Here is a 27,732-nt window from a genome sequence, read left to right as displayed (position 1 = left end):
GATGACTCACATTCTTGCCCACAACTGATGTTAACGTTTAGTTATTGCCAGGTGGGATGGGCATTCTTAATGCTGCTTGTTGCCTTTTTAACCAGCTATTACTTAGTGAAGTATAAGATTGCTTCTGAAGATCCTATCAGAGGATGTGGTGAAAGAGAATGACAATTGAAAGAGGCTTTCTGGGAGCTTAGGTGGCCCCATGGTCAAACTCCCTTTAGCTGCCATTATGGCATGACAATATGGAAACATGGAAGCGTAGAGAGATCCCTAAAGTGCTCCTCTATATGGATAATCATAAGATAAGGTTAACATATATGTTCATTTCAGCTGTGTGCAGTTAATGCTTAAGTACGTATGGTTAATATCACCAAAAAAAGACATGTTGTTGAAGCTTTTCGTCACGCACTCATCAGGAAAATGCACAAAAATACCAAATATAAAGGGAACAACAACTTTTTCATCAATCCTCAAGTTCGGTACTATGACTATTTATATGGTTAATACATAATTGTGTCAGCAGATGTATGATCGCTTTCCCTTCCTGTGCATGTTCACTAGTGTTACTAATAGTTTATTGTTCTCTGGACATTCCTCATGAGTGAGCATGCCTTCATATTCCTATCTTCTCTGCATCATAAGATCATAAGAAATAGGAGCTAGAGTATGCCATTCAATCTCTCGAGCCTGCTTTGTCATTCAATAAGATCATGGCTGATCTGATTGTGGATTTAACTCCACTTTCCTGCTTGTCCCCCATTACCCTTGATGCCCTTGTAGATGAAAAATCTGTCTAACTCAGCCTTCAATACATTCAATGACCCAGCCTCCACTGCTTTCTGTGGAAGATAATTTCAAAAATGAACAGCCCTCTGAGAGAAGAAATTCCTCCTCATCTCCTCCACTGCAAAAGGATCTTGAAGGTGTGTCCTGTCACGATTTGTTCATCCTTAGAGTGTCCTTTGCTGTTCGGAACACCTGAACGCCTTTGTGGATGAATACTGGGTAGCAAGGGATATGCAGTAAAAGCATGGCTCGTGTATGGAAGATCAACATGGAGGCAGAGAGAAACTAAAGGGTCACCACTTCACTACAAGAGTCACCATTGAACAAGTCATGGGCCTTCTTAAAACGAAGTTCTGATCCCTGGATAGATCTGGGCAAGCCCTGCAATATACTCCATCAGAGGTCTCATGTATCATGGTGGTATGTTGTGCTCTGCAGAACCTGGCGCTCCAGAAGGGAGTAGCATTGGAGAATGAAAACCATATTGAGCATACCTCATCCTCTGAGGAGGAAGATGAGCTGGAGGAGGCTTGAGACCAGGTGGTCAGTTGGAAATTCCGATTCCAGCTGGCATTGACATACATGCCAGGGAGACGTGACTCACTCATAAGCATACGTTTCTCCTGAGAGACGGTTAAGCATCTCTTGGAGTGATTCAGTCTTCTTCCCGAGGTAACCTTGGAGACATTTCATTAAACGCCCTTCATATCTCACCGGCCCCATCTTTCCAAGGCTGCATTCACCCCTCATTCTCAGCACAGCTTTTCATGCCCTCCACTGCAAGTGCTCACCGTCTGGTAAGGACTCACTGGTACAGAAATGAACAGACAATCCATTAAAGAGTACATTGTAAGATCATTAAACCTTCACAACCATCTAATACTTTGGCATTCAGCAAAAACCTACAACCCAATGAGATGCCAAGCACTAGTTGGTGGATTTGTACAAACATTTATGGCTGCTACTGTACTGTGCTCTCCCAGTGCCTGCACTTGATGAGGAGGCAGGTTGCTGCCTTTTTTGCTTTTGTGTATGGGATAGGTGGATGGTCTCTGAGTGCCTGAGCCTGAGACAGGCCCATCACATTAAGGGTAATCTGCTTCTGTGCAGGCATTGGTCATCAGGGCTGCACTCAGTCTCAATGACTAAATGGTTGACATCAATATAAGGAGCGCATTGACAAGGGTCCCCATAGGTTTCAGGCAGCCACTCCTCCGCCCTTTCAAGGCCAACCTAGCCTCTCCTACTCACCTCGAATGGCTCACCACCTGACAATAGGTCCAGGCATCTCAGGCCCATCCTGCCTACCCATCAGTCAACACAGACCATGGATGAGGCCACACTGTGGAGGTCCGCTCTCATTTCCTGCATCCACTGGGTGGTCTGCTGAATGTGTCTATCCATGAGGGCCACCATTTCCTCAATGGAAGAGGTCATCTGCTCACAGGCCAGTGTCATGGCACCACACATGGACTGGATGAAATCCTCTATCCTCTGTTCACATGTGACGCCAGCCTCTGGGAACTCTGACAGATGTCCACATATATCACACTGCTGCTTTGCTGATGGCTCCTGGGACCGGTCACCTGCTTGAAGCTGACCATCGCTGGGCCTTTTCTAAATCCCCCAACAGACTGTGGTTGCAGCTGTCATTGCCTCTTTAAGCTGCTTGTGCAGGCCTGTGCCACCCTTTGCAACTGTGTGTCAATACACACTGACTTGAGGGTATCATTCTTTTATTCATTCGTGGGATGTGGGCATCACTGGCTAGACCAGCATTTATTGCCCATCCCTAATTGCCCTTGAGAAGGTGGTGGTGAGCTTCCTTCTTGAACTGCTGCAGTCCATGTGGTGTAGGTACAGCCACAGTGCTGGTGGAGGGTATGCTAGACTGATGTGATGCTGTATCCTCAACTGGTGGATCCTCCTCCAAGGTCTCATGTGGTCCCAGACCATTATTGGTCCCTTACATGGGATATCCTTCTCTGCAAGTGCAACAATCCCTCAGCACTGCATTGGAAATGCCCGCCTGAGTTTTGTGCTCAGGTCCCTGGAGTTGGAATATGAATCCTTGGCCTTCTGATACAGAGGCGGAACTATCCACTAAGCGGTTAACATGGTTAAAAAAAAATGTTGAATTCTGCCTTTAGCCATGGAAAGTTGGAGATTGTCCATCTCTTCAGTTCAACACCACAGAACATAAACAAAGAGCTCTCAGCAATAAAATTGAACCTGGCAGTTTACAGCTTTCAAAAACACTTGTAACAAAGCTCAATACATTGGTAATATTTTTCTATATTATACGAAATAGCTGTATTAAATCTCCTGTGGTATAACTATCAGGAATGATTAGAAAGGCTGTAGCTCTTCTCTCCAGGAAAGAGAAGGGTCAAGGGTGACCTAGGAGAGGCCTTTAAAATTATGAAAGCGTTTGGTAGGGTAGATATAGATAAGACGTTTCCACTTGTAGGGAGCTCAAAACAAGGGTCACACCTTGTAACACATCACCACTATAAAGTGGTGATGTGTTACAGTTCAATCAGGAAGTCCAAGTTGCTGTGGCAACATGCATGTGCCTGATGTAGTCCGGAGTTATGGATAGTGATGGTAAAGGCTCCAATTTCTTTCCTTTACATGGCTGACCAGGAATTTCTCCCACTCTTACTGCCTGCTACTGGCATGTTTGTGAAGGATTTGCAGGTGGTTATGAATGAATGTTCCTTAGCCATCAAGTCCTGTGGTGGGACTTGAACCCAGATCTTCTAGTTCAGGGGCAGGGGGCCCTACTCAGTGCCACAAGAGTTCCAAATATAAGGCACTCTGTAATAAATCCAAAAAGGGATTCAGGAATAGTTGCTGTCAATAGCATAGATGTATTTAGTGGGAGGCTGGATAAGAACATGAGGGAGAAAGCAACAAAGGAGATATACTGGTAGGGGTTGATAAAGTGCGTTGATTGGAGCGTAGACACTGGTATTGGTCTATTGGGCTGAATGATCTATTTCTCTGCTGCAAATTCTATGTAAAAAGCAAAGACAGGGTGAAACAGTGCTGAGGAAAGATATTAAAATTCAGGTTTGCCAACACACTTCAACGGGATACCAATTTCAGCTGTCACTGCATATTAATTACCATCGTAATATTCGGCTGGTCGAAAATTTACTTCAAAATTCTACTTCAGAGATGAGAAAGATGCCAAAATGTGATTATCACAAACTCTTTGGAACTGTGTAGCAGTTACACAATTGTGGGTAGTAATTTAAGTCCTGCTCTCACAGCAACCTTGAGCCACAGAATAAATTCAAACAAAAAGATAGAATGTGTCGACATTCCTTGAAATAATGACTACAATAGCAGCTGCGAATGAATGAAGCACAAGTCATAAAGTGGCAAGTGTGCCAAGATCCCTGGCTGTATAAATCACATCCAACAACTCCTCCACTGTTTTAGTTTATATCTCACCCCTTTTATTATCAGCATGACTCTTTTCTTTTTAAATATGTCACGTGATTGTTAATTAAATATCGGAATTGCCTTCTTGTGTCTTGAGAAGTATAAAGTGGCATCATTCCAGAGAGGAAGTGAAGTGATTCTATAAATATCCCGATGGAGGAGGGTTTTGGTGTCACATCATCTGTGTTGTTCAACAAGGCCTGTCAGGGTTGGGAAGAACTTAAATCCATCCCTTCCAAACTTAAATATCACCACTTTGTTTTCATTTCATTTAGCCGTACAAAGGATGCCAACGGAATGCTCCATCACACTTTGGTTTGTGATTAAAAGGGAATTTGAGAATCTTTCAAAATAATTTTCAGGCTGAATTACAAAATATTCTCTCCTGTCAGAGTTTTCCGATATGCGGTAAGTGATCATTGCTTTCAATTACATTCACTGAGCCATCTATTCATCTCAAAAGGTGTTTATGTCAACATTTTAACTTTCTGTTCGACTTTTATTTAAAAGTTAATTTATTCATTCATGCTATGGAAGATTTTATTTAAAATTTTTGATTGTTTTTTACATCTAATGGAAAGAGAAAGCGCTGCATTTGAATTTGGAAAATCATTTTGTTGTTCACTGGCTGCAATATTCCGCCTTCTCGATGATGAGGAACTTTGCCTGAAAAACAGGACAGTCCTAAAAAGTACAGAGGTAATGGGAGGCTGACATATCTGAGGGGAGTACTGATGGGGTTATGGAGGGTTAGCAGTGAGTCTGGGCTTGTTACAGAGACTTGGTGACGTAAAGGAGGCTTTGTAGTGATATCTGCAGTTGAACTACAGATTAGCCATGAGTAGAGTAGCAGAACATATGTGAGTGGCTGAATGGTCTACTCCTGTTCATCTGGATTCTACCCTGATTAAAGCAAACACATATACTGACTATTCAAGGGAATGGCACCTACTTCAGCATAAACTCCATCAAATGCAAATTTGCTTTCAAGCAGTTCCCTGTAACAGAATCAGTTATATTACAAAGAAGTTATCCATATAGGGGAGATATGGAGACTTTATTATATGCCATGAGCTGTTGCGATCTGGAATGCATTGGCAATGGTGGAAGCAGATTCAATAATAATTTTAATAAAGGAATTGGCTAAGGGGAAATATCTTCACTCGAAAGGCTATGAATCTTTGGAATTATCTACCCCAGAGGACTGTAAGTGCTCCATTATTGGGTACATTCAAGACTGAGATTGATAGATATTTGGGCAGTCAGAGAATCAAGGGATATGGGGACAGGGTGGGAGGGTGTAGCCTAGGTAGAAAGTCAGTCATGGTCTTATTGAATGGTGGAGTAGGATTAAGGGGCTGAATGGTCTACTCCTGCTCTCATTTCTTATGCTACATGAAAAGAAACAAAAGGCAGGGGAGTGGAACTAATTGGATAGCTCTTTCAAAGAGCCAGCACAGATATGATGGGTTGAGTGGGCTCCTGCACTCTGATTTGCTAAGTTTCTGCTTTGAGAACAAAATACTCCCTATGAAACTCAAAGCCACTTGGCAACATATTTATGATTAAAGATTTGCCACTGGTTTGATGCCAGCCTTGTTCTTCCGCTCTTCGGTCTGGTATGGGACTGTTCCACTAGGTGCTGAAGAGCACTCTAAATAAGAAAACTCCACAGGGATAAGGTTAGGATCTTGATAACAAGCATTCAGCGATTTCCTAACCTCGAACCTCGCTCACTTGGTGCACTCTGGCAAATTCAGTGTGATGTGAATCATCTGCGCTTAGGCCCTGCGGCATCTCGGACTCACACAGCCCTCATGTGAAACTTGGCACCGGGAGCAGAGCATAACCAAGCTCTCCTTTATCAGTAGCAACTCACAATAGAACAATGCTGGTTAGTTGGAACCGAGGCCAACACAATAACCCATTGCTGTTGCAGGGCGTGTAGAGTACTAGCTAAGCCACAATTGAGAAGCTATTGAAATGAGTGCCAAGTGTGCCGGCCAAATATGTAAGTTTGTTAACTTTAATTTCTGGCACTGCTGCTGAATCCATTCACAATGTTAACATTTGTACTGACATTCCAAAATGCATTGTAGTTACTGTACAGAAGGAGGCCATTCGGCCCAATCGGTTTGTGCTGTGTACAAGTCTCCCTTGCACCCTTCGACGAGATATTAAACTGAGACCCTGCCTGCTCTCTCAGGTGGATAAGAAAGATCCCAATGCACTGTTTTGAAGAAGAGCAAGGGAGTTATCCTTCTCATCCTGCCCAATAATTTTTCCCAATTCACTATCAGAAAGGTAGATTATCTTGCCATTATCACATTGATGCATCTGGGAACTTGCTGTGACAGATTAGCTGTGGTGTTTTCTATATTAGAACAGTGACTACACATCAAAGCATTTCATTGGCTGTAAAGCCAGTGGTTATGAAGGGCACTGTAAAAATGCAAGTCATTCTTTTCTTTCTTTATTTCACCTTCCTTCATCCCTCTCTGTCAACATGCTCTTCTATTCTTTTCTCCCATATGTACTCATCTAGCTCCCAATATACAATGCATTGATGCTATTAGTCTCAACTCCTCTTTGTGGTAGCCCAGTTCCACATTCTAACTACTGATTAGATTCCAGCCTGTAACTCACTCAGAGTGTCCTTTACTCTATAAACAATATGTTCTTTATAACAGCATACATAGGTATTGGAGGCTGTGAAAGTGCAGAGCTGCAAACGTGTGTATAGAGATGTAAACCACACTTCCACTCTGAGTTCAGGAACATTCATGCATCCCAAAGTGTGCACCTCAATTGTTTCAAGATTGTAAACAGGTATTTTGATGAGATCAGAATGTTGAGGTCAACAAAAAACTTCAAAGGATAAACATAAAAAGCATATATACTAGAGTTGAGTTTGTGCAAAAGTTCTCCCTCTTGAAAACCCTAACTTCAGCAAAAGTTTAATTGCTCTTCTTCAAAACAGTACCATGGGATCTTTCGTATCCACCTGAGAGAGTAGGCAGGGTCTCAGTTTAATATCTCATTGAAGGATGGGGGAGGCTTGCACACAGCACAGACCAATTGAGCTGAATGGCCTCTTTCTGTACAGTAAATACTATGCATTTTGGAATGCCAGTACAAATGTAAACATTGTGAATGGAATCAGCACCAATGCCAGAAATTAAAGGTTACAGATATCCAGGCGATGAACACTGTTTATCTCATTGTTCTAGGGTTTGGACAAACCTTCCACTGAAGTCACGGCAGGCACGCAAGAGAGCTCCTGCAGGAACCTGTCACCCATCAATCAAAGGGTTACAATATCTGGGCTTCTGATGGTACCACTGTGCCAATACATTCCTTGATGTTCACCATATTGAAGGTCTGCCCACTTCTTGTGTCAATGACCTGCTCACCCTCATCATCTCACCGTATAGCTTGACTAGACATTTTTTGAATCTTGTTTTGACTCTATTTGGCATGTGCTCTTGGTTGGTTGGAATGCTGTACCTGCCTGGCTTCTGGATGTGTCTTCTCGTAATGTTGAACCACTTGTTCCGGCCTTTGCTCTCTGCATTGGTGCTTCCAATGTCCTCTGGTGCCACATGCCTTGCAGACATCGTTAAAAGCTGGACAGCTTCTGGGTGCATGTGTGAGGCTGCACCGCCTGGACTGCTTATTCATTTTGCCTGTATCGGCTATCGTGCCAATGTTGGAGGAATCACACAGTCTGTAGACTCTGTCTACCCAGTAGTACGGCTTTGTACTTGTGTCTGCTTTGTAATAGTGTTTCCATGGTGTAAACTTTGCGTTGGTCCAGGAGATCTTTTTGAAATACTTCCATTAGGGTAGATGCTATCATGAGGTAAATTATTCTGTCAGTCAGCCCTGCTGCTATAAAGTCACAATTATGCCCCTCATCTCTGCATCTCGTTATAAAATGATCAATGGTTTCTGTCGGTTGTTGTCTAAAAGACATGAACTCCAGACAGTGGCATTTGGAAACTGAGCCTCACCCCTGGTTGATCTTTGAGGGTTGACCATATTATGTTTGGATTTTTAAGGTCATCATCTGACAAATCTGAAGTGTTCAGTCTGTGGAGGCCTTCATTGCCAATAGCAATTTTAATCTTAATGGCTCGTTTATCTAGTTCATAAATATCCAGGTCCAGAAAACAGAGCTATATGTGTTGCCTGAACAGAGTGAACTCAGAGAGGAGGACTGCTGCCTTCCAACTGAGTGTTGGAAATAACATGGCATTTTGTGGCTGTTTTGCAAGTATAATAGGAATAACTGTAATAGGAACAGATGTTCAGGCTTTTATAGTCTTTCAGGACTTCCTCTCTGTGGTTCTCTGTAGTACCTGAACTGGCCACAGCTTGTTGCTTGACTGTAGTGGTGGCGCTGTTCAGCCATTAATGCTTTCCCAGACTTTGTTGAAGCTTTGCCTACGACACTGTGATTTATTTCACAAGACTGGGCTTCAGGGTTTGAACAGGCAAATTGAACAGTGAAAAAAGAATTTTTACAGCCGTCTTGAAGCCGTTAGGAGCTGTTGGGATCTATCATTGGATGGACTTTTATTTCTTGGCTCAGTCTTGAGTGTTTACTCACAACATATTGCATCTAGGACAAGGTCCAAAATGTAATCAAGAATAACATCCAAGAATCAGATTCCCACAGATCACTGTGAGCAAATCAAAACACCTCCAGACAAGATTACTTTTACAAGACCTGGGCGTACCAGTAGATTGCCTCTATGCTTTAGAAACTCATAGATTCACCAGCCCTATACACATATGTAATGGTAATTAAACACGGACATGTATTGTGAATCGTTATATTCCATTGAAAGGCGGGGGAGATATATTTAAAAAGAAAAGGAGATGTTGTAACATGCCTTTAAGGGATAGGAGCATGACATTACTTTAAGGGAAGAATGTCATGTGATCCAGCACCAGTTTCACTTCAGTCTGGAGCGGGACAGACACAGCTCTGCAGCCCTGATGTGCTCAAGCTTTCTATCCATCTATATATGTCCCTGTTCTTAATAAATGAACCCACAACATGTTTTCACAATCCCTTATGAGTGATTGGTGCCTTCTTTATCATTATAACACACAGGACAGGCTTGAGGGGCTGAATGGTCTCCTCCTGCTCTTAATATTTCTAAGTTCCTAACATACTCCAAGATCGGCGTGAGCTCTCATGTCCTGAAAATTATTATGCTGGAGAATATCAAACAATTTTTGAAAAAAATCAATAGAAGCTTTTATCTGACAGTAAGTACAGGATCTTAAGTGATCTGTTTTTGTGCTGCTTCATCCTGTTTGCGATGTAAATTATATATTTCTGCCTTTCACTGGCAGGTAGATTCATTAAATTAGGACATGTGCTTTCAGGATGTCCCTTTATCATTTACTGTTGATGGGGCACCTTGCCACGAGCTACTTGTTATCTTGAATTAGTTTTCTTCATCACAGACCAAAAATAACAACTTGCTTTTGCACAACACATTTCACGGAGAAAAAAAAAACTAACAAAAATGCTTTGTGGAGGCATGATAACGTCAAGATAATAGAAGTTTCTTCACTCGCATGATTGAGAGTCTTTGGAAGTCTTCACCGGAGGGTACTGGGTGCATTATATTTGGATATATCTAAGGCTGGGATAGACAGGTTCCTCTCAGGGAATCAAGGGATATGAGGAGCATGCGGGAAACTGGAGTTCAAACCTAAGATCAGCCATGAATGCGTCCATTCATGGGATGTGGGCGTCGCTGGCAAGGTCAGCATTTGTTGCCCATCCCTAGTTGCCCTTGAGAGCAACCACATTGCTGCAGACCTGGAGTCATATGTAGGCCAAATAGCAGATTTCTTTCCCTAAAGGACATTAGTAAACCAGATGGGCTTTTACAGCAATCAATGATAGTTTCATAGCCAATGTTACTGAGACTAGCTTTCAATTCCAGACTTCTTTAATTAATTGAATTTATTATATAATTCAATTTATATTCCACCAGCAGCAACAGTGGGATTTGAACCTGTGTCCCCAGAGCATTAGCCTGGGCTTCTGAATTACTAGTTCAGTTACATTACCACCACATCACCATCTCCGCCTATTGAACGGCTGAGCAGACTCAACGAGCCGAATGGTCTTCTGCTCCAACTCTTATGTTCTTATGTAGATACCCTTCCCAAATAAAACCCACAATAAATATTACTCAAATACTATTGTCATTCTGTCTTCACATCACTACTACATCAGATGGACTTACTACAATGAATCCTGCCCTCTGAATTCGCAGGTTAAAATTGGTGGAATCTAGGTGACAATATGAGTGGAATCGGATTACTATCTTCAAGAAGAACATCTTTAAAAACCTCCAATTAATTTTAATAACAGCGCGGATCCTTAAAACTCCATACCCTTATGCTGTATAATAATACTGCTAAGTCAAGAGAAAAATTGAAGGGGGGCATTTTTGAGAAAGAATTTGCACAGGTCAGAAAGTAAATGGTTATGGATTACTTCAGCCTAAGTACTGAATTTGTGCAATAATGGGAAACCAACTGTGCTGTAATCACTTCATCCAACAAATCAAAAATAAGCAGAACAGCTGAATGAACTTCCCAGTGTGGAAAACCAAGATGAAAACCTCAGAGTGCAGTAGAATAATGTTGATGTTTTGTTGTTCTCTTCAAGGCATTGGGAGTCAATTCAGCATATTGACTATTTCTGTCAATCATGGCAGTGTTTGTGCTATTAGCTGGTAACATAATTATCAGTGCATGCTGCATGCTCTGCTGTGTTTGTGTACATTATTTGGAGATTGAAAAGTTGTTTCTGTCCCTATGATATCTGTTGTAAAGTGTTGTCTGTAGTTTGGTAGATCTCATGAAAAGGTTCTGACACTTGATTAGTTTAACAGTAAGTGATTATTAACTACTAGAAACTATATAGATATACACAGTATAAGGTCTAAGCTAGAAGCTGTTTCTATGTTTGCTTCTACACACGTCTCTCTCCAGTACGAGACTGCCCTATAGACTCGGGTCATGTGTTCCCTTACATCACAATGTGGACAGTACTGTACCCAAACCCATGTTAACTCTTTATATGCCAGACCCTCATGCGACACCTCCCCCCCCCCCCCCCCCTAAGTCTTTATCCAACTTATTTACAATGCATTCCAATTTGCCCAACATATTTACATTACTTCTACTACCCCTTCTCTCCCCCCAGCCCCCCAGTCTCTGTGCTTACAGGTTCAGGTGGCCTGGAAGCTTTATAATTCTTCCAGATCTTGTCTTTACAACAGTTGGAGAAGTGGTAGACTCTATTGTACTGGGTAAACATTGATGAATAGGATGTTATTTTGGGTGTGGATGTTCTGGCATCTGGTTGGTTTTTCTTTCTTTGTATTTTTGATGTTGAACTGCTCCTTCTCAACTCCCCATCTGATGTTATTGATGGTATTGGTTAATCCTGTTCTTTACAGGGCAAAGGAACTCTCAGCTCATCTGTAGTGCTCATTCTGTTTTTCTTTCTACGTGCGGCTTGCCATGATGCATGTTGGGTTAGAAGATGTCTCTTCCTATTGTGTGAGTGTGACTTAACAATGAGCTCACCTTGCCATTTAGATTTCTGTGTAATGATGTTTTCATTGGTTTGCTTCCTTGGCTCACTGAGGTGCGCTGCAGTCGGATGGCAGCTGCTTTCCTGTTATAACAATGTCTGATGGTCAAACAAAGAAAGAGAAACCAACCAGATTCCAGAATGACCACACCCCAACAGCATCCTATTCTTCAAGGTTTACCCACTACAATAAAGTCTACCACTTCTCCAACTGTGGTACTGGCCAGAGATTACAACTTCTGTGTCGTGGTGTCTTGAAGTATCTCACCAACAGATAGCGGAGCCGGAGGGTGAGGTTCTTTTTGCTGCTGGTTCATCTTTTGGCTGTCTTCCACTCGAGGCGTCATGGTAACCATCTGAGTGGCTGACTGGTCTGACCAATGAGAAGCTTCTGGCACCTGCCAAGAAAATGGACAAACCGGCTCCGCAAAGAGTGAAGATAATTCAGAGCTGAAGTCTCATTCGAGAGTGCCTTTTCTGTTGGGGCTCTTGGGAACTCGCGCTTCTGTGTAATTGAAAACAGAGGTTGTTTTGACATCTTCTGCCATTTTAAGAAGGTTCAGAGCAACACAGGCATCTCTGCTCAGAACAGAAAAAGACTGGTTACAGGTAACATTAGTAACTTCAAAGATTTGTTTGCTGCCATACATTAATGGTTCCAGAGTAATGCCTATAACTGGAAGTTGGATTCCTCCAGGCCCATAGAGCGGGTGTGTCTGTTGTTTGTAGCCAGAGGTCTCTCAGCCACAGTTCCTTGTCCAAGAGGACATAACACTGGCTCCCGTGTTCAAGTTAAAGTTTGTGAGATGACCATTAACTGAGATGTCTGCATTCCAGAATGAAAATCTCTGATCTTCCTCACCCAAGAAGCACTGTTGTGTTTCTTCTTGGTGTGGTCCCTCGACCTCGTGAATTATCTTGGGATCATCTGGCAATCTGGTTGCGTTAGCTTTGTATAGTTTTCCGAATTATCCTATGCAGTGACAATTAGAACACGGTGCTGAGACTGCCGGACATGGATCATGCTTGTGGGGTTGCTTGGCTCCACAGTGTTAGCATGGTTGCCCACCCTCCAATGGTTGGTTAGGGTATTGCTTCCCTTGGCCTGGAGTGTCCCTGCTCCTCTGCTGTTTTATGAGCTGGACAGTGGGGTTTGCTCTGTACCATGGCTTGCCTTTGCCCCTTAAGATGGATTTGTGCTGTAAATGGATTTTGGATTGCCTGACAATCTGAATGTCTTTTTCAAGGGTCAAACCTTCCTTAGCTTGAAGCATGTTTGAAAATGCATCGCCTGCCACTCCAACAACAATCTGTCCCTGATTAGCTCTGATTTCAGGTCACTTCAACCATTTTGTACAGCTCATTAATGAAGGAGTCAACAGGTTCTCCTGGCTCTTGGACACATGTGTTAAACTTTGCTCTTTCAAGGATCTTGTTACTGCTCAGATTAAAATGTGTGTCAAATGCTTTTAAAACTTTGTCAGATTTTACTGAGAATTCATTGTTTCCTTGTCTAGCTAAGTATATCATCAGCTATTGGACCTACCGAATAAAGCAGTGTATTAACCTGTTCAGCTTTGGTCATTTTATCTAGACCTGAAGCAATCATATATCAAAGGAATAAAAATATAAAATTCTGAGAAAACTCAGCAGGTCTGGCAGCATCTATGGAGAGAAAAACAGAGTTTATGTTTAGAGTCCGTATGACTCTTCTTTAGAAATAAAGAGAAGTAGAAATGTGATGAACTTTATACTGTCTAAGAGGGGGTGGAGCAGGCAGAGCAAGATAGAAGGTCAGGGATAGGTGGGAGCTACGGAGAGATTGAAAAAGAGGTCAATCTAACAAAAGATAAAGGGAGCGTTAATGGCAGTGATAAGGATTAAAGAAGGTGCTGATAGTGACAGAATGTGTTAATAGCAGAGCAAGGATAAGTACAACATGGAAACAAGTGACAGATGGCCCTGTGGGGTGTGGGGGGCGGCGGGGGGGGGTTGGTGGTTGGGAAAAAAGGATAAAAAAAGAATAAATACAAAACAAATAAATACAAAATAAAAATGAAGATAAATAAGAATAAACTAAAAATCAAAGCTGGAATAAAGAAAATTGTATAAATTGTATTAAAAAAGGAGCAGGAATGGAGGAGAGAGTTCATGGCCTGAAGTTGTTGAACTCAATGTTAAGTCTGGAAGGCTGTAAAGTGCTTAATCAAAAGATGAGATGCTGTTCCTCCAGTTTGTGCTGGGTTTCACTGGAACAATGCAGCAGGCCAAGGACGAACATGTGGGCATGAGAGCAGGGTGGAGTGTTGAAATGGCAAGTGGAATGGCATGTGGTAGTGGAGACCACATTGGGAGCAGCAAATACAGTAGATCAAATTGTAGAAGGTGCAAGTGAAATGCTACTTCACCTGAAAGGAGTGTTTGGGCCCTTGGATGGTGAGGAGGGACGAGGTAAAGGGGCAAGTGTTGCACTTTCTGCGGTTGCATGGGAAGGAGCCATGGGAAGTGAATGAGGTGTTGGGCGTGATAGAGGAGTGGACCAGGGTGCCCCAGACGGAACGGTCTCCACAGAATGCTGACGGGAGGGGTGGGGGGTTGGTGAGGGGAAGATGTGTTTGGTGGTGGCATCATGCTGGAGTTGGCTACTGTATCCGCTGCTCCCAATGCAGTGTCCTCTACACTGGGGAGACGAAACACAGACTGGGTGACCACTTTGCAGAACACCTTCGCTCAGTCCGCAAGCATGACCCAGACCTCCCTGTCGCTTGCCATTTCAACACTCCACCCTGCTCTCACGCCCACATGTCTGTCCTTGGCCTGCTGTATTGTTCCAGTGAAGCTCAATGCAAACTGGAGGAACAGCACTTCATCTTCCGACTAGGCACTTTAACAGCCTTCCGGACTGAATATTGAATTCAACAATTTTAGATCGTGAACTCTCTCCTCCATCCTCACCCCTTTTTTTAATCCAATTTTTAAAAAAATTCCAATTTTAATTTTAATTGTTATTCTTATTTATTTATTCATTTTTAAAATCATTTTTCCCCAACCACCACTGCCACTACATCCGCCCACTACACCCACAAGGCCATCTGTCACATGCTTCTATGTCGTGCTTTCATCCTTGCTTTGCTATTAGCACATTCTGCCAGTATCAGCATCTTTTTTCACCCTCACCACTACCATCAACACTCCCTTTGTCTTATGTCCGTGACATCTTTGTCAATCTCTCCTTAGCTCTCACCTATCCCTGACCTTCTATCCAGCTTCACCTGCTCCATTCCCCCCTGCCTCCCCGCCCCAAACAGTATGAAATCCATCACATTTGTACTTCTCTTTAATTCTGAAGAAGTCATACAGACTCAAATGTTAACTCTGTTTCTCATTCCACAGTTGCTGCCAGACCTGCTGAGTTTTTCCATCATCTTATGTTTTTATTTCAGATTTCCAGCATCCACAGGATTTTGCTTGTGTCAGACTCACTGGGGATAGTGCGCTGTAATATCAAACCCCACTGTTCCCTGAGCCGCGACAAATGTGAAAAAGTCTGATCAAGCCACCAGATTGCCACAATTCTACCCAACTGTTTAATTTAGGTTAACAGAATACGAGCACCAGGTTTGAAAATTTAACTTAATAAGTAAATAACTGTTTATTGAATAAACTGTCATTAACCAGTGGCAAAAGAAAGAAATATGAACTGCTAACTTCTAACTCTATAATCTAAACTCTATCCCTTCTTAAATCCCTATACACACACACACACACACACAAGATACACAAAAACATGGATTTTAAGGGTGGGATAAAACAATTCAATGGCACCAATTCCAGAGGACAGGATTCGATGGGTTGATTTTGATCGATGCCTTCCAAATGCCTTTCAGTTCTTGTTGATGACATGAGTTGGTCATCCAGTATTTAGTTCACTGGTTGAGCACTTGCCTTTCAATGTCTCGAACAATGATTTTTCCCTTTGCCTTTTGACAGGGGTTTTCAGAGAGAGAGCAGGTTATAGAGATACGAGGAGAAATAAAGCCAGCTAGCTATTACTGTAGAATTACTGGAATCTTACACACAGAGGAGAGAGAGGTTTTAGGTATTTTTCCTCTTGGGCTAGGAGCTATTCTGCTGCCCTGATCTTCACACAAACCCTAGTGACCTGGTCAGGAACCAATTAAAATGCTGTTATCAGGCAGCTCCCTTGGTCAAGGACTCCTTTCTGGCACCATCTTGTCTTTCATGGACACTCTGTGCCAGGAGATCAACACTGTATCTCTCATCCTGTTCCAGCGGAGAAGTCTTTCAACCTGCAGCCATTGTAATTTTAATCCCCAGTCCATCAGAAATAAAAAGATATGTTCCTTATACTTCCATGTATCTAAGGAGTCTCTTTCACCATTGTCTCCAATTTTGTGACTGGTCTTGGCCTTGGATGAATCCAAACTGGTCTAATAAGGTAGTTTTAATCCATGGTCATTTAAATTTAAAAGTGTGTATAGCTTTAAATAATGCTAAACCCAAGTCTGTATGCTGCTTCTCAGTGAGGTTTCCCGTACTTGTTGGGTTTGGAGGGTTCTTGGAGTAATGGTGTTTGTGATTTCTGTGTTTAAAGTTTTCAGCAGCGACTCTTGGATTGACCTTTCTGAGTCTCCCCCACAGCATCTGAGGGTCCTTGGGTCTTGAAACTGTCGACTCCCGCCTTTTATCTGGGGTTTGAAATGCTGATTATTTCATTATTTAATTTTCTTTCATTCGGAGTAAGCTCGTCCACCAAGTGGTCAGGTGCCGACTCAGGACTCGGGCTTTGTGCCGTGTGTTTTAAAATGGCAATTCTGACTGCTGCTGACTTAAAAGCTTTTATAAACTCTTTCTGGCCAAGAACTTAATTTTTTTTAGCTCACCCCTGCTAGGTCCTCTGACTCTGCATTCTTTGGGTATTGAAGTTAGACTTCCATGGGATTCAGTGGAGCCTTCTGCTGCAGCATGGAGTTTTATTTCTGCCTTCTGCTTCCAGTCCTGCCTTGGAGCATTGCTCTGGTGATCTCCTTCTGCGCCTTTGCTCCTGCTTTTCTTCAGGTCAGGATGTTGCTTTTTCAATCTTCCAGGTTTTAAATTTCTCCTCCAGCTTCTATGAGGTTCTGAGTTGTTCTGATAGCTGTCACCATGTTGTAAGATATTGTGCGTAGTTCGGTAGGTCTCATGAAAAGTTTGGGTCTTGTATAGCTTAACAGTAAGTGTTTATTAACTACTAGTAACTATATACATTTATACAGTTTAATGTCTAAGCTAGGAACTGACTCCATGCTTGCCTCTACACACGTCTCTGTCCTGTACAAGACTGCCCTCTAGACTAAGGTCATGTGTCCCTTTATATCACACTGTGGACAATCCAGTACTCAGTCCCATTTTAACTCTTTCTATGTCAGACTCTTACCCTACAATACCCTATCACAGCACCAGCGAGGCCACTAATAATCTACACAAAATATGTTTATGTAGTACATAAGCAAAATACTGCAGATGCTGGAAATCTGAAATAAAAACAGAAAACTCTAGAATATTCAGCAGGTCTGGCAGCATCTGTGGAGAGAGAAATAGAGTTAACATTTCAGGTCTGTGATCTTTCAGTGTCCTGTATTTCCAGCACTTTCTGTTTCTATTTTATTTTTATGCAGTGCCTTCTTGTAGGATATATCCTAGGATGTTTTCCAGTGAGAGAAGGAAGCGAAGATAAGAAATCAAGCAGGCAGTGGGAGAATTTGGAGAGATGACTCAAAGAGCATCCAAAAGGATGGATTTTGAGAAGGGTTTTAATAATGGAGAGAGGAGTGGAGAGAGGGAAGATTTTGGAGAAGGAACTCTCAAGAATGGGCCAAGGTGATTGAAGACCGTACCATCAACAATGGATCTAAAGTGGGGGTATAGGGAGGTGACATCCACTGAGGCCAGAGGAACAGAGGACATATATTGGGGTACAAGACTGGAGATGATTACAGGGGCAAATGCAGATGGGGTTAATGGACAAGTTGTATCAAATAAAAAGATAGTACAAGAAATGCATAGTTGAGTTTGGAGTACATGGAGTTTGTGGAAGTTGGAGGAAGGAGGACATTGGAGCAAGACATGGATGGAGATTTTCAGCAGTGGTGTGGCCATGGTGGGCAATATTGTGAAGCCAGAAATAAGTAGTCTCAGTGATGGATAGGATAGAACAAACAATATCATTCCACTGAATCTCAACTAAGCAATTATTTTGACCAATATTATTCCTCACATTGACCTCCACAACCCTTTAAATTTACTCAGCAGAGATGCAACATTTTTGTGGTTCGTTTCTTAGCAACAGTCCTGATGGAGACAGCACATCCTGGAAAACTGCCAGGAAAATAGATATTCTTCCCTGCAGCAGGACACATCCTTTACCAATCTGAATGGGCGAATCTGTCACTCAGTTTAAAAACCCATGACTAATGATAAGCCAACGGGATTGCATCTTTGATTACTGATAGGTTAAGTTTTGATTAGGAATAGTTAACCACAATGGAATTGTGTTTATGATTAACTAAAATTGAGTGGTGTCAATGTGCTCATTGACCTACATTGACAATGCCTCAATTCTAAATATTCATCCTGTTTTCAAAAATCTCCCCATGCCTCCATCCTCATTATCTCTATAACTTCCTCCAGCCATATTACCCTCTGAGATATCTGCTCCTCCAATTCCAGTCTCTTGAGCATCCCTGGATTTAATTGCTTGACCACTGGTAGCTGTACCTTCTGTTACTGAGACCCTAAACTCTGGAACTCACTCCTTAAACCACTCCGCCTCTCCAGCTCTCGTTCCTCCTTTAAGTCACTCCTTAAAACCGGCTCTTTGGCCAAGCTTTAGTCACCTGCTTGAATATCTCCTTACGTGGCTCAGCGTCAAATTTTGGTTAGTAACTCTTCTGTAAGGTGCCTTATTGTGATGCTTGTAACATTACAGGTCCTAAATAAATGCAAGTCGCTGTTGTTAAACCCTGTTTACTCATCATATGCACAAGCAAGAAAGAGACAACCCAGATCAATCACTAAGGGTCAGCTATCATTCCAGAATCCAAGGGGACTCTTGGTCAAGGTTAGATTGGGCTTGGTGCCTGGAGCTCACCAAATTGAAGGAAGGGGAAGGGAATGGTAGGGATCAGAAGAAAACTTGAATATTATCAGGCCATAAAAAGCTGTGGGGTTCAATTAAATGGATGGGACTATGCCAAGGCAAGGGGCTACATGCGTGGATATTTTATTCTCCATTCTCTGTCGTTGTAGATAAAAACTTGTAAATGTATAAAAGCAAGGCTCCAATGTTCTATCCTTTGCCACCTAGCTACCTGAGTTCTAATAAGCAGTGTAATTTACCAGGTAGGTGCTCCAAGTATACATGCACTTAATGTTGCTATGAAGCTATGGGCCATTACTGCTGGCCATCAGAAGCCCTTTAATAACCCTATAGCTTTAATTGTTCAGCACGCACATGCATCTTGCAGCAGCACACACATTCAAGCTGTAACTACACTAACATCTTCAATATATAATCATTAGGATGCAGCCAAGTTGCATAGCATATGCTCTCCTGAAGCCAGGATGGCCTGCAGCACTGGTGCATGTGTGTCACTCAACACATGAGGTCCAATATCTCAAAATTACTCTCCTGGACTAAGATGGCAGCACGTAACAAATGAAAACAGACTCGAACTGGTGGAGGGTGGGTGTGTGAGGTGGTGGGGGCTCAGAAATTAAAAGCTCCTCACTCTCTTGGAAGGCAACCCCTGGAAATTCTTGCATCTAAGACCCTGGAGGAACAAAGGCAAGGTGAAGCCTGCAGCATCCCTCAACCTCAATGCTGAGACCATCCAGTTTTTATGATTTCTGCACAGGGACCCAATCCCCAGCGTAAAATTCAGCCCCAAGTTTCTGGAGTGGGACTTACTCTGATTCAGAGGCTAGAGTGTCAACACTGAGCTAAATATGACACCTACTAGTCAGGATGCATTGATGCTTTTGGAACTCTTAATCCATATTCAGTAAATACCACCATAGCTTGTAGGATCTAAGAATAAAGCATTTTTTAAAAAATAGCTGACATGCTGTGCACAAAAAACACAGCAATGGGGGTCAGTTCACAAGGTACACATTTCTGATGACCTTATCCCACAAAGAAGACCCATGGAACATGACAAACAGGGCAAATCAGATGTCTATAAGTGAGACCAATTGCCCAACATAAGAAACCTGGTGAAAAACCCACCATGGTGACACTTCTGACCATCAGGCTCATCACACTGCTGATATTGGATGTAAATGCCAGGTGAGGAGCATTTGCGGGAAGCTTTGCCCCAATCTGGTGTATGAGGAATCCAATGATTCAATCTGCACCCCCCCACCCCCACATTTCAGCAAAAGTGGGATTCTCCCATTTAAAAATTTGATTTATGGGATGTGGGCTTCGCTGGCTGGGCCAGTATTTATTGCTCATCCCTAATTGCCCTTGAGAAAGTGGCGGTGAGCTGCCTTATTGAACCGCTGCAGTGCATGTAGTGTAGGTACACCCACAGTGCTGTTAGGAAGGGAGTTCCAGGGTTTTAACCCAGCGACAATGAAGGAACGGCAATATATTTCCAAGTCAGGATGGTGGGTGACTTGGAGGGGAACTTCCAGGTGATAGGGTTCCCATGTATCTGCTGCCCTTGTCCTTCTAGATGGTAGCAGGCGTAGGTTTGGAAGGTGCTGTCTAAGGAACCTTGATGAATTCCTGCAGTGTATCTTGTAGATGGTACACACTGCTGCTACTGTGTGTCGGCGGTGGAGGGAGTGAATGTTTGTGGATGTGGTGCCAATCAAATGGGCTGCTTTGTCCTGGACGGTGTCAAGTGTCTTGAGTGTTGTGGGAGCTGCATTCATCCAGGCAAGTGGGTAGTATTCCATCATACTCCTGACTTGTGTCTTGTAGATGGTGGATAGGCTTTGGGGAGTCAGGAGGTGGGTAACTCGTCACACGATTCCTAGCCTGTGATCTGCTCTTGTAGCCACAGTTCAGTTTCTGGTCAATGATAACCTCCAGGATGTTGATAATGGGGGATTCAGTGATGGTAATGTCATTGAACATGCTGAACATTAGCAAAATGAATTTATTTGCCTAACATTTTCTTCAATATCAAAGTATATAGTTTAGAGTAGCATGGACGGAATTTATGTGTTTTGCTACTGACCATGATCAAGGTTTTTGTATGTGAGGTGTATGCTTCCTCACCCTCAGAGGGCTTGTCCTAATTTACATAATTCCAGCAGTAAGCTTTTTGTGAGTTTTTAAATAGGGTAGGTTATTTATTATCCCACACTTGCCCCGGAGGCTTAAAAAACACATCTCATACACACTATCACTCACACCAAAAAAATATTTACAGATAAAGAAAAATAATACAATTACAGGGTATAATTGTCTCAGTGTTTCTTTTGTTGCAGACTTGTAGTTTCTTAGATGAGTTGATGCTTTGGCTGGAATGAAGGTCTTTACAGCAGAGGTTTCTTAGAACTTGAACTCGGATTGGAGAGTCCCTTTCCCACTTTCAAGGTATGGGTGTTTATTACCTTGGCTGCTTAGTTGACTGCAGCTAGTTTGATGGCATTCTGCTGGTCTCTCTGTCTCTGCAGAGCTGATTCTTATTGCTTTAAAAGCAGGCAAAAAAATGGCTGTCTCATTCATCTGTCCTGTTACAAAATCATTTTCTAAATAGGGTGGCGTGTTAGGTTAATAAACATGTGTCAGAAATTCAGGCAGAAATGAGGGAAGTGTGCACTAAGCAGTGTGGTCTTGTGATTGGAGAAGAAGTATGTGTATCAGGGGATGGAAGGATGAGGTTTGGAGCAAAGCACAATGTTGGAGGGTCTCAGAGGAATATTTGGTGAAGTCCAATTCTCTCTTGAGCTTTTTAAGTCACTGAGCCTTTACCTGCACTGTAGACAGGTTCTGGGTGTAACACTGCAGCATTGACCTGCTCTGCAATCTCTGTCTGTGCCTATTGGCTAGTTTGCCTTGTCTCTGTCTGCTATCAGAAGGAAAAAGGATCTCTTTTTGCCCCTCACTCGCTCCTGTGGCAGTTTTAGAGCAGCATCAAATGGGAGCCCTGAAAATCAAGGTTCTCAAAAGTATTTAAAAGCCTCCCACAGCCTGTAATGAAAAAGGCACCTCCCTTTAAGAGGCATTTTGAATCTGTATCAGGCCTGCCTCTCTCGAGGAGCAGCTGCCCTTCACTGGCAGATAGTCCACAGAATGTAAATGAGGCTTACCCATCAGAATGGTTCATCTCCTCACCAAGGATATCTGTTGGAAGTTCAAATCCCACCACTCAAAAGCCCACCCGAGATCATCCCCAATGCTCTAGGAAATATTCCAGAATACCATTTAATGACAATGGATTTCAACTAATTCTGCCCTAGTAAATCAATTGCCCTGATATGGTCTCCTACATGGTATAAACCTCGTCACTGGAATACTATTCTGGGCACCACACTTGGGGGAGGTTGTGATGGTTTTGGAGAGGGTGCAGGAGAGATTCAAGAAGTTGGCTATGACCCCATTGTATTCATAGATTGGAGGAGCTGAGATTGTTTTCTTTGGAGAAGAGAAGGTTGGGGGAAGATTTGATGTAGGTGTTTGAAATTGTTGTGGTCTCTACAGAATGGACAGAAAGAAACAGCTCCCATTGGCAGAGTAGTGGAGAACCAGTGTGCTATGTGTTTTCTGATTGTCTTTTGTTTCCCAGATGTTGTTAATAATGTCAGGAAGATATAATAATGTTCATAATGTTATTGGAATTTATTGTAAAATACAGTCTGTATCTATGTGTCTAGCTATGTCTGTGTGTCTATATGAGTCTAAGTGTGTGTGTAAGATTTAATTGAATTAGAGCCTGGGTGCTTTGATGTAAGAAGAGAAGTTGGGTTTGGAATGTTAATAAGGTAAACATGGGGAAGTTTTAGAGTGTGAAGTGTAAAGGAGGCAATTTGCATTTTTAAATAAACCAGACTAGATTGTTTTCAAAGGAGGAGAGAAATGCGTCACCTAGCCAGGTGAAGTTTAGAAAGAGTGGGCAGAATTTAGCCCTTGATGGGCAGGCAGGCCCCACCGGCTCGGCGGCAAGCGGGCAGCCATACTCCACTGCCGAAACAGGTCCTGCCACCATTTTGAGTCCGGTGGGCTGCCCGATGGGAAGCGTTATGCACTACCTGTGCGGGGTTGGGGGGGGTTGGGGGGGCGTGGAGAAGGATTCCCCAACTGTCAAAGTGCACTGTTTCGTGCATGCACACGAAAGAGCGCACAGCTCCCTGGGACTAAGTGCTGTCTCGGGGAGATCGGTGAAAGTTTAAAAAACATCAAAAATAGCAAAATAAAAAAATTATTAACATGTCCCCCTCATGCGACAATGTTACACGAGATGGGACAGCTTAATAAATCGTACAGAAATGTTATTAAAGATTTTTTAAACAGACATGAAACCTCATCCCACCTGTGGATGAGGTTTCATGTTTTTTCTCCTTTCCGCTGGGGCTCCTGGCCTGCCCGCCAGCCTTAAGGTTGGGCAGGCAGGGCCTTTAATTAGCTTAATTATCCTGTCAATGGCCTCAGTTGGCCATTGACAGGTCAGCAGGTGGACAGCTGATTTCGCTGTCCGCCCGCCTTCCTGAATATTTAAATGAGGCAGGATGACGTCGGGGTTCCTCCCGACATCATCCCACGTCATTTTCCGGTCGGCAAGCAGGCCCCGCGCCAAACTCGCCGACGGAAAAATTCTGGCCAGTGTATTTATTTTTTCCAAAGATTGCTGGTAAAACTTAGTGCTATGGGAGGTTTATATTATCAGGAAGATAAAGTCCAAAGACATAGTGAAACAATGGGAATTTTCATTCAAAGGGAATAATTTATATAAAGGAGTGAAGGCTGTGTGTAAGGGTAGGCATTTTAAGATCTAACAATGGTGAAACAGCTTAGCCTATATGTATCAGACTGCTGCCTCCAGGGGCTGAAGTTAAGAGAACTCACTTTGAATTTGACTGTTCAGGTTATCGTTTACTTTGCCTGGGTATTTTAAAATCTGTGTGCCTTACTGTTGTCTTAACGAAAGTGTAGCTGGGAGTTAAATTAATCAGGAGATTTAGAAGTTATCATAGTAGTAATTTGTAGACATACATGTGTGCTTAAAAATAATTTTGCTTGTTAATAAATGTTTAATTTAGTTTTATAAAAACCTCTTAAGACTCGGTGGTCTTATTATTACTGAACTCAAAGCCTGCATCTCAAAACATACAAATTAAAAACTAGTTGTTTCAACTTTCCCTCTGGGATTTGAACAGCTCAGCATTTATCATATGCTATGTCATATCAATAATCACACTTTAAGCTAGGAAAGATCAGAACTCTTGATGTTTAATTTTGTCATGCTATCTGGTACAATAGAAGGACCAGATTAAACAGGTTCTATACACATTACATCAGCCTCTAGTGCAGCTGTGAAATGTAGCCCCCTTGAACACTTAGACATAACACATTAGTTCCCAGCTAAATAATTCCTAGATTGCATTGTTCCAGTGAAGCCCAACGCTAGATATTTACAGATAATACAACACAGTGGACACCAAATTCAGATGAAGGACAAAATGATCAACAGGGACATGAGGAAAAACTATTTTACGCAGCGAGTAGTTAGATCTGGATTGCACTGCCTGAGGGTGTGGTGGAGGCAGCATCAATCATGGCTTTCAAAAGGAAATTGGATAAGCAGCTGAAGAGAAAAGGGTTGCGGAGCTAAGGGGAGAGGGCAATGCAGTGGTATTAGCGAAGTTCTTGCAGAGAGCTGACATGGACACCACAGACTAAATGTACTCCTTCTGTGCTGTAACCATTATATGATTTTATGATTCTATTGCTATAAAAGGCTGCATTTGCTGCCAACGCTGCACATTTACAGTTGTATGGGGACCACCATCTTTATAGGGGGCAATGTGTAGCGGGGCACATGCGCCGTCATCACTGATAAAAACAAAAAACTACTGCGGATGCTGAAAATCCAAAACAAAAACAGAATTACCTGGAAAAACTCAGCAGGTCTGGCAGCATCGGTGGAGAAGAAAAGAGTCGACGTTTCGAGTCCTCACGACCCTTCAACAGAACTGAGTATAGTTAGGAGAGGGGTGAAATATAAGCTGGTTTAAGGTTGCCGGGGGGAGAGAGAAGTTGAGGCGGGGGGAGGGGGTGGTTGTAGGGACAAGCAAGCAGTGATAGGAGCAGATAATCAAAAGATGTCACAGACAAAAGGATCAAAGAGGTGTTGAAGGTGGTGATATTATCTAAGAAAATGTGCTAATTAAGAATGGATGGCAGGACACTCAAGGTACAGCTCTAGTGGGGGTGGAGTGGAAAGATTGACAAGGTATTAGTTGTAGATTTTAAAATAATGGAAATAGGTGGGAAAAGAAAAATCTATATACATTATTGAAAAAAACAAAAGGGAGGGGGAAGAAACGGGGTGGGAATGGGGGGAGGGAGTTTAAGATCTAAAGTTGTTGAATTCAATATTCAGCCCGGAAGGCTGTAACGTGCCTAGTCGGAAGATGAGGTGCTGTTCCTTCAGTTTGCGTTGGGCTTCACTGGAACAATGCAGCAAGCCAAGGACAGACATGTGGGCAAGAGAGTAGGGTGGAGTGTTAAAATGGCAAGCGACAGGGAGGTTTGGGTCTTTCTTGCGGACAGATCACAGGTGTTCTGCAAAGCAGTCGCCCAGTTTGCGTTTGGTCTCTCCAATGTAGAGGAGACCGCATTGGCAGCAACGAATGCAGTAGACTAAGTTAGGGGAAATGCAAGTGAAATGCTGCTTCACTTGAAAGGATTGTTTGGGCCCTTGGACGGTGAGGAGAGAGGAAGTGAAGGGGCAGGTGTTGCATCTTCTGCGTGGGCATGGGGAGGTGCCATAGGTGGGGGTTGAGGAGTAGGGGGTGATGGAGGAGTGGACCAGGGTGTCCCGGAGGGAACAATCCCTACGGAATGCCACCAGGGGAGGTGAAGGGAAGATGTGTTTGGTGGTGGCATCATGCTGGAGTTGGCGGAAATGGCGGAGGATGATCCTTTGAATGCGGAGGCTGGTGGGGTGATAAGTGAGGACAAGGGGGACCCTATCATGTTTCTGGGAGGGAGGAGAAGGCGTGAGGGCGGATGTGCGGGAGATGGGCCGGACACGGTTGAGGGCCCTGTCAACGACCGTGGATGGAAAACCTCGGTTAAGGAAGAAGAAGGACATGTCAGAGGAACTGTTTTTGAAAGTGGCATCATCAGAACAGATGCGACGGAGGCGAAGGAACTGAGAGAATGGGATGGAGTCCTTACAGGAAGCGGGGTGTGAGGAGCTGTAGTCGAGGTAGCTGTGGGAGTCGGTAGGCTTGTAATGGATATTGGTGGACAGTCTATCATCAGAAATTGAGACAGAGAGGTCAAGGAAGGGAAGGGAAGTGTCAGAGATGGACCATGTGAAAATGATGGAGGGGTGGAAATTGGAAGCAAAATTAATAAATTTTTCCAGGTCCCGACGAGAGCATGAAGCAGCACCGAAATAATCATCAATGTACCGGAGAAAGAGTTGTGGGAGGGGGCCGGAGTAGGACTGGAACAAGGAATGTTCCACATACCCCATAAAGAGACAGGCATAGCTGGGGCCCATGCAGGTACCCATAGCCACATCTTTTATTTGGAGGAAGTGAGAGGAGTTAAAGGAGAAATTGTTCAGTGTGAGAACAAGTTCAGCCAGACGGAGGAGAGTAGTGGTGGATGGGGATTGTTCGGGCCTCTGTTCAAGGAAGAAGCTAAGGGCCCTCAGACCATCCTGGTGGGGGATGGAGGTGTAGAGGGATTGGACGTCCATGGTGAAGAGGAAGCGGTTGGGGCCAGGGAATTGGAAATTGTTGACATGACGTAAGGTGTCAGAGGAATCACGGATGTAGGTGGGAAGGGACTGGACAAGGGGAGAGAGAAGGGAGTCAAGATAATGAGAAATGAGTTCCGTAGGGCAGGAACAGGCTGACACGATCGGTCTGCCGGGACCGTTCTGTTTGTGGATTTTGGGTAGGAGGTAGAAGCGGGCCGTCCGAGGTTGGGCAACTATCAGGTTGGAAGCTGTGGGAGGAAGATCTCCAGAGGGATATGAGGTCAGTGACAGTCCTGGAAACAATGGCTTGATGTTCAGTGGTGGGGTCATGGTCCAGGGAGAGGTAGGAGGAAGTGTCTGCGAGTTGACGCTCAGCCTCCGCGAGGTAGAGGTCAGTGCGCCAGACAACAACAGCACCACCCTTGTCAGCGGGTTTGATGACAATGTTGGGGTTGGACCTGAGAGAACGGAGTGCAGTAAGTTCAGAGAGAGACAAATTAGAATGGGTGAGAGGAGCAGAGAAATTGAGATGGCTAATGTCACGCCGACAGTTCTCAATGAAAAGATCAAGAGAAGGTAAGAATCCAGAGGGAGGGGTCCAGGTGGAGGGAGAATATTGGAGGTGGGTAAAAGGATCCGTTGAACGGGGAGAGGACTCCTGCCCAAAGAAGTGAGCACGGAGACGAAGACGGCGGAAGAAGAGTTCAGCATCGTGCCGAGCCTGAAATTCATTGAGATGAGGGCGTAAGGGTATGAAACTAAGTCCTTTGCTGAGCACTGAACGTTCAGCATCGGAGAGGGGAAGGTCAGGGGGTATAGTGAATACACGGCTGGGGCTGGGATTGGAAGATGGGTTGGGGACGGAGGGACAAGCAGGGGTGGAGGGTCCTAGATGGGTGTTGGTGTCGA

At 43.4% G+C, this 27,732-nt stretch overlaps 1 protein-coding gene across 1 annotated transcript in view; it reads right to left on the bottom strand.

Moving 5' to 3' along the window:
• LOC144695011 (catenin alpha-3-like) overlaps positions 1 to 27,732 on the bottom strand; it is a 1,693,436-nt gene that overhangs the window by 431,609 nt on the left and 1,234,095 nt on the right. The window lies entirely within an intron of this gene.

Source organism: Cetorhinus maximus, chromosome 20, assembly GCF_964194155.1.
Source record: "Cetorhinus maximus chromosome 20, sCetMax3.hap1.1, whole genome shotgun sequence".
In the NCBI taxonomy this organism is placed as follows: domain Eukaryota; kingdom Metazoa; phylum Chordata; class Chondrichthyes; order Lamniformes; family Cetorhinidae; genus Cetorhinus; species Cetorhinus maximus.
The sequence above is the reverse complement of the archived record's forward strand: the minus strand, read 5'-3'. Positions and strand labels throughout refer to the sequence as shown.